Here is an 8189-nt window from a genome sequence, read left to right as displayed (position 1 = left end):
GTCAAATTTGTAATAAGGCACAAGAATAGACGAACAACGTTGTTCATTTGAAAAAAAAAACTACGTACCATTATGTTACATTGCATTGTAATGAAACTATAAAAAGATGGTGGAATTCTGAGAAGATTTCCAAACCATCATAACACGACGTACGACCAAATTGATTATTTAAACACGACATTGAAATGGAAATTTGAAGAAGAAACAAGAAACGGAAATGAAAGGATTTGGTTTCAAGCAGGGCATTGGAAGCCGGACGGAACCTTCTTTCCACAGTAGTTCAAAAGCAAGCTGAGGGAAACTGAGAGGTCAATCTTGAGACCTAAGGCTCTGGCCTTCACCGCAGTGCAAAAGGCACATAGCAGCTTCCAGGTCAACAAGGCCTTCGATTAGGGTGCAGCATGGGGATTTTGGTGGTGAGCCGATCACTAAGTGCACTAGATCGTCCAGCAAGTCGGCGCAGACGCCAAGCTTGAGGGTGTCCCTGGGGCACTTGGGGAGTGATGGTTGCTGCCTTGACGGGGTGGGCTTGTGGGGCTTGGGTGGCGGCGGTGGGCAAGGGACATAGGTGGAGCTGACCATAGTGAAGAAGAGGAGGTTGAGGAGGAGGAGGAGGGCAATGGGCAAAGAGAGCTTGGAAGCCATTGGTGGAGAGATATTGAAGGGTTTGTAGGTTTGTGCGATGGGTTGGGAAGAATTATGAGAAGGGTTAGGGTTTTTACAAATGGGGTTTAGGAATTTGTTGTATTTTAAAACAAAAATTCCTTATAAATTGCTGGATATGAAACACCTAACTCTTTCAGTTACTTTATTAAGTTTTGAGGAATTGATTTGAGAGATGGGTTTTTAATTAGTTTGTCTTTTTTTTAAAGTATTATAAAAATGCCAAACGGCCTACAAACTAGATGAAGTAATGTTCGATAATAAGATATCAAATACTTTTTAAAATAAATTATTGTGGTTTGTATGGTTGGAAAATAATATATGATAGAACCCTTCCAGACAAGTGGGTAATAGATGATAATCTAGAGATTATTTTTAGCACAAATAATTTTTACAAATATAATATGGTTTTTTTTTTAAATATAACTATGAGATTCCACCTCATTTTGAAGGAGTAACGAAACTTTTTTTTTTTTTTTTTTTTTATAAGGGTGTGGAAACCTCTCCCTAGTAAATTGTAAAATTGGCGGCGATATATAATGAGTCAAAGTGGATAAATATATGTTAACAATGAGTTTTGATATATATTGATGTTAGTATGACATAACAGTACAACTTCTAAAACATGACAAGACTAAGATTGTTATTACATGCATGCTTTTAAAATCTTTTAAAGTTTACTTAAGATGAAAATGGTTATAAGATAAAAGATCTCTCAAAAAAAAAAAAAAAAAAAAAGACTTTTATTTAAGATCTCAAAAATGAATTTTAAAACATAAATTGGACCATTAAACTTCGATATAGGCTATAAAGTGTTGTTTGCGAATAAGCAGTGATTGATTAGAGATGTAGTGGCAAAGACCTTTTCAATGTCAAAATGAAAGAAAAAAGCTTTGCTCTAAATCCGATGGAGAGAGAGCAGATGACCTTTATATCAAGAGCTAGTGCCACTGAGATTTGGCACAAAAGACTTGGGCACTTTCATCATTGAGGTTTGCTTTAGATGCAGTCAAAGAAGCTGGTAAAAAGACTCGCTGTTATTAATGGTTACATTCCTCTTTGCCGTGCTTGTTATTTTGGGGAGCAACATAGGCAACCCTTTCCTAAACATTCATGGAGAGGCTCGAAAAAACTACAGTTGGTTCATACTGATCTTTGTGGTCGTCAACGAACAACATCATTAAATGGTAATCTTTATTACATTGTTTTTATTTATGATCTAACGAGAATGTGTTGGATCTTCTTTCTGAAGCAAAAGCCAGAAGTAGCAGGCATATTTTGAAATTCAAAGCCAGAGTTGAGAATGAAAGTGCATGCTTGATTCAGACTATAAGATCAGATAATGGCAAGGAGTACACTTCAGAAACTTTTAACAAGTTTTGTGAAGAGGCTGGAATTGAACATCAATTGACAGCACTATACACTCCTCAACAGAATGACGTCAGTGAAAGGAGGAATAGATTCATAATGAAGATGATATTTCATCTATTGAAGAGTTTAGATGACCATAAAGTATCTTGTGCACCGTTCATGTTCTAGGATGATGCACAAATGTGTTTCTCAGTCCTAATGGTGGTGTAATCACACGACATTATGAGAAGAGTATTACTTGAGGAAACGAGACCAAACCGGTAAGGTACAGCCCTTTAAAGCTCGACTAGTAGCAAAGGGTTATACCCAAAGAGAGGGGGTGGACTATGAAGAAACCTTCTCTCCTGTTGCTATGCTTAAATCGATTAGAATACTCTTGTCTATTGCCACATTTTATGATTATGAAATTTTGCAAATGGATGTTAAGACAGCCTTTCTAAACGGCAATCTTGAAGAGAGTATCTAAAGCAAGGTTGCATTGCTGATTCCACCATGGAGGCTGAGTATGTTGCTGCTTGTGAAGCAGCAAAAGAATCTGTATGGCTTAGGAAGTTCTTAACTGATTTGGAAGTCGTTCCAAATATGCATCTTCCCGTCACTCTTTATTGTGATAATAGTGGAGCAGTTGCAAATTCAAAAGAACCAAGAAGCCATAAGCGAGGAAAACATATTGAGCGCAAATATCATCTCAGAAGGGAGATTGTGCAACGAGGAGATGTGATCGTCACACAGATAGCTTCATAGCACAACATTGCTGATCCATTTACAAAGCCCCTCACGGCTAAAGTGTTTGAAGGGCACCCAGTGAGTCTAGGACTACGAGTTATGTAATCTAGGGCAAGTGGGAGAAATGGCATGAGTATGTGATGCCCTAGTTTATTGTATTTCTCTCTACTCAACGTTATAAAACCCCACTAGAGTTTTAGTCAAGTGGGAGTTTGTTGGGTTTTATGTCCTAAAACTCATAGTTTGTAAACAAAAACATATTCTATTTTCAATAAAGTTATTATTATTGTTTATTCAGTAAAGATTGTTATTGAATAAAGTGAAATTTACGATCATTAATCTGAATCCAATAAACTAAGAACACTCTGGTTATAGTATGATTACTTGAACTATATGTAGAGACATAAGAGTGGATCAAGTTCAAGTATATAGTCAAAATGATCTATAGTATAAGGATAAGGCTGAGTACCTCATTCTGGGAACACTATGGATGCGGCCCACTTTTGTATATGATATAAACAATGTGATCACTAAATTGTACATGTGGAGACATGTGAGTGGGGTGTCCTATGCAATGAGTATTGCATAAGATCGGACCATGAAGAAAACCACTCTCACTTTTTAATGTCGTTAACTGTTGAGACTGATTTTCTTTTCATTCGATAACCTAGGTAACTCGGTTTTAATCCTGAGCTAACCATGAACTCCTATTTATTCGGAATTATCCTTAGATTTGCATGGGTGAGAGTGGCTCTAGTTCGCCGACTCAATAGGCCTCCCATTTCAGGGGTAAGACTGGGTGAATGGCTGGGGACGTGGGGTGCAAGATGGAATTCACTCCTACCCACTTTTAGGGATAGAAGAGAGGTAGTTCCCTTAAGCACTGACTCCAGGTCTTGAACAAGGGGCCCCACCCTCTCATTGGCCTGAGAGGGATTCGGTTTACTGGTTGGACCACAAACCAATTGTTCATTAGAGGATCAGTGAGACATAAGGAACAAGAAGTAACTTTAGGGGTAAAACGGTAAATTGACCCAGCTTTTGTTACGAACAACCTGTGAAGGATCGACTTACTAATCATGGTTATATCAAATGGACAGAAATATATCTATAGTGAGGGGAGTGCAACTACTAGGCTATAGTGGAGTGTCCTAGTAGTTAACGAATGTTGGTTAACAAGGTTAATGAGTTTAGCCGGTTAATCTTGGATCGTTGGAGCTCATGATCTATAGGTCCATTAGGTCCCTCTGCTAGCTCATATCGGACTAAACCATAGAATAGTGTGACGATTGAGTTCGAAGTGTTCGAATTCAAATTAGGGAATATGCGCTACATATATACGATATATTTAACCGCATTTTTGTTTTATTTACGAATAAAACAAAAGGAGAGAATCTGAGATATTTAAATAAGATTTAAATATCTTAATTAATTATGTGTCGGAATTGATTGGGATTGGCATTTGAATTAATATTAAATATTAATTAAATAGTTTAATTAATCATTTAATGTTACTTTAATTTGAAATTCATTATTCAAATTAATTGTTGAATTAAAATGAAAAAAGTCGAAATGTTGGCTTCATCTCATGGAAAAATCCATGTTAGTGGAATTTTGAGGTGTCAAAATTTGGTTTAACCAAACTTGCATGTTTGCCAAATAAACCCCACAGTGGAATTTTGACTGTCAAAATTTGGTTAACTCAAACATGCATGCTTGCCACATAATCCCAAACATTTTAGTGGAATTTTAAGTGTCAAAATTTGGTGATCTCAAATTTGCATGAACATGCAAACATGACTCTTTAAATAGAGTGATCATGGTACATGGAAGGTCTTCTTCTTCTTGGTGGAAAACCTTGAGAAAAACCTCTCACAAATACTCTCTTCACATATACAAAATCTCTCTCAAGTTTAGTCACTCACCGGATTTCACAATCTCGTTCTAAGGCCGGAGGATAGTGGAGAAGACACTAGTGGTGGTTCGAAACCAGTTCGTGAGGAAAAAGGAGTTTGAACTACAAAAGGTTAGTATCTAAACTAATTAAGTTTTAATACTTATGAACATGCTAGTTATATACTATAATTAATGTTCTAAAAGTGCCTAAGATCCAAATTGCTTCCGCATGTGTTATATTAACACCATCACACATGTATAAAACAATAGGAATTCACCAAGAATTCATGAGGCGAATGAGCTTAGCCTAGCCTCGAAATTGGTCTACATTAAGACAAAGAAGGCAGAGAGATTCATCGTAGACTTGGATGAAGGTGTTTGCCTCGACCTAGGCTTACTCAGTAAAGCTATTCATTAAGATTTTCTCAACTCGACCAAGGTGGCCTCAACCTAAGTGACTTATTTCTAGCCTCGATGGCTTAGGCCTCGACCTTGACTCTAAGATCATCCCTTTGTCATGGTTTTCTAATACTGCATGGGTAACAAATTTTGATTTGTTAACTTATTTGATTCGGTTTGGCGTTTTTATTCACTCATTCCCATTAAGGTTTAGCTTCTCCTTTAGTCTCAAGTTAATGTTTTATGTAACGATCCTAAATTTTTACATACTCAGAGTCGCTACCAAGTGTCATGCTTATCTTTTAAATGTGGAATATAGCTTTTAGATACTCATCATAAATAACGGAAAATTTAAAACACATTCAGAACACTTCAAACTACTAGAACACATTGTCGGTCTTACGTGTTTCAAAATATAACGTTGGAATTTAAAATTAAAACAAAACAATTACAAATGGAATAATCTAAATAATGAAATAAAAGCGTCCTATACTCCTATGACTAAGAATTTAAACATGCAACTACCTTATGCACGTGCCACAGTATCTATTTCCGATGTCGTCGTCGCCCGTACATGGGTGTCTTCTCTTTATCTGAAAAATGATATTTGGCACACGACTTGAGTATTTCGAAGAAAACTCAGTAAGTGACCCACTGTAGGGGTCATGCTGATGCAAACCCGTGCAACATGCTCTTGGGATCGAGCTCTAACTCATCTAGGAGTGACCTCCAATCTCAAACAAATTGGATGTGTAGTACTTCTTTACACATGACCCACACGTGCGAGCGTGAATCCTCCGGGCGCTCGCCTGGACCCTCTAATCAAGCTAATCTGTAACGACGTCTGGAAGTTAGCGGAACCCCATAGTGTCATGAACTATTCAAACTTGATAGTATGGGTAATTATCATAGGTTTAATGTATGGAGCACAATTGCGAGTGTGAACTATTTATTGGGCTGTTTTTCTTGAGGCTTCAATTCTACCGTAGAAAGACGAGACTTAAAATATAAATATATCTAAGAATAGCTTAACAATCCTCACATTTGTGCCAATAAAGGTAGGTCTTAAACAAAGATACTCTAATTTTCCATACGTTAATAACTTCGCCTACAAAATGGCTTTAATGTTGGCTTGGTTGAATGACTTGTATGATGTATGAATGACGAATTTTTCATGATTGTTTGATGCGTTTTGTGTTATGTTATGTTTATGCAATGATACAAGATGTACTATAATATGATTATGTCATGTTATGGAACTATGTTGTGATATTAATGTTGTATGATGCATGAACCTCCATATATTACACTACATAAACTACGATATCATGTACGTCGTGGTATTATGCACGCTCCTTTCCCTCCATAGCTTCTGCCAACGTGAGTTTAAGCTAGCCCAACAAGTAGACTTAGAGGATACGTATACGAGTCTGCTAGGTGGATCTATGTGTGCATGTGTAGAGAAATATTACACATTCAACTCTATCCAGACTGAAAAGTAGAGATCCTTACATGTATTTGCATTTTTCGACCGCAATAGTGTAATTATTTACTGAATATTTTTTTAAATTATCAAACCAAGTGCTAATTTTTTTAGATGAAGGCAAGACAACCATGTAGGGTCACTATATAGGCTAAGAGAATGAAGGTATGATAGTTGCATTTTCTATTCAAGTTATAGCCCTTAGGTTAGATATCAAAATTAGTTACTTAACATTAATGTTTAAAATATGGAAGTCTCGATTTTATGGAAATGTCAATATCAATAGATAATTTTGAAAAAAATACTAATAAATTAAATTAATAATAATAAAAAAAAAACCTATTTTACAATTTTAAATATATTAAAATACTTATCATTGACTCGAGATAAAAGAGGCATATGATGATGTAATTAATATGAAGTATAATGGATAACAATTCAAAAATTATGAAAAGGTTGTAATAAATAATTATTAGAAAAAAAAAATTAATTGTCCAGCTTAGTGAACCACGAATTATTCGTCGTCTTCTTCAAAATTGAAATTAAAATTGTTTCTATAAATAATTAAATAAATAAATAAAGAAAAGAAAAAGAAAAATGTAGCAATTATCTCTACAATTTGCTTTTCATTGACCGTGACCGAGAGTATTGACACGGACCATTGTATTCTTTTTTCATTAATATGTCGATATCTAACATTGTCCACCAAATCCACTTTTTAATCATATTGTATAAAATGGACCTTATATTTAATAAAAATATCAACACATAATTTTAATAATAACCCTCTTCCTCGTTTAGAAGAGTAAATTCTTATACGACGGTTTAAATATTCTCATAAATTTTTCAAAAGTTCCCATGGACTATGAGATCTCACGTCGGTTGAAAAAGAGAACGAAACATTTCTTAAAGTAATGTAGAAACATCTCTCACAGACACATTTTAAAACTGTTAGACTAACGGCGATACGTAACGGGCCAAAGTAGATAATCCCTGCTAACGGTGAGCTTAGGCTATTACAAATGGCATCACAGCCAGACACCGAACGGTGTGCCAACAAAGACGCTGGCCCTCTAGGGGGTGGATTGTGAGATCCCACTTCAGTTGGAGAGGAGAACGAAGCGTTCTTTATAGGAATGTGAAAACCTCTCCCTAACAAACATGTTTTAAAACCGTAAGGCTGACGGCGATACATAACGATTCCAAACGGATAATATCTACTTGGGCTGTTACACTGACATCCATATTTTCATTAAATTGAGGTCTCTACATTTTTCAACAACATTGTCATTTAAAACTTGAGTGTTAATATTACTCTCTTTAATTTTTCGTCATGAAAACTTTGAAGTTAAGGGTTTATTATGATTTCATGCAAGTGACACAGGTGAAACAAGATTTGAGGTTTCAAACATATGCATCGACAAATTTGTAATAAGGTACAAGAATAGACGAACAACGTTGTTCATTTGAAAAAAAACTAGGTACCATTATGTTACATTGCATTGTAATGAAACTATAAAATGATGGTGGAATTCTGAGAAGATTTCCAAACCCATCATAACACGACGTACGACCAAACTGATTATTTAAACACGACATTGAAATGGAAAATTGAAGAAGAAACAAGAAACGGAAATGAAAGGATTTGGTT

The 8189-nt window shown here is 35.7% G+C and overlaps 1 pseudogene; it reads right to left on the bottom strand.

Moving 5' to 3' along the window:
• Positions 1-217: 217 nt before the first annotated feature.
• On the bottom strand, positions 218-645 carry LOC111786297 (14 kDa proline-rich protein DC2.15 pseudogene; annotated as a pseudogene).
• Between the last annotated feature and the right edge of the window lie 7544 nt (positions 646-8189).

The sequence above is a fragment of the Cucurbita pepo genome, chromosome 8 (assembly GCF_057944985.1).
Source record: "Cucurbita pepo subsp. pepo isolate OVF chromosome 8, ASM5794498v1, whole genome shotgun sequence".
NCBI lineage: Eukaryota > Viridiplantae > Streptophyta > Magnoliopsida > Cucurbitales > Cucurbitaceae > Cucurbita > Cucurbita pepo.
Note: the sequence above shows the minus strand (reverse complement) of the source record. Positions and strands in the feature narration are given on the sequence as shown.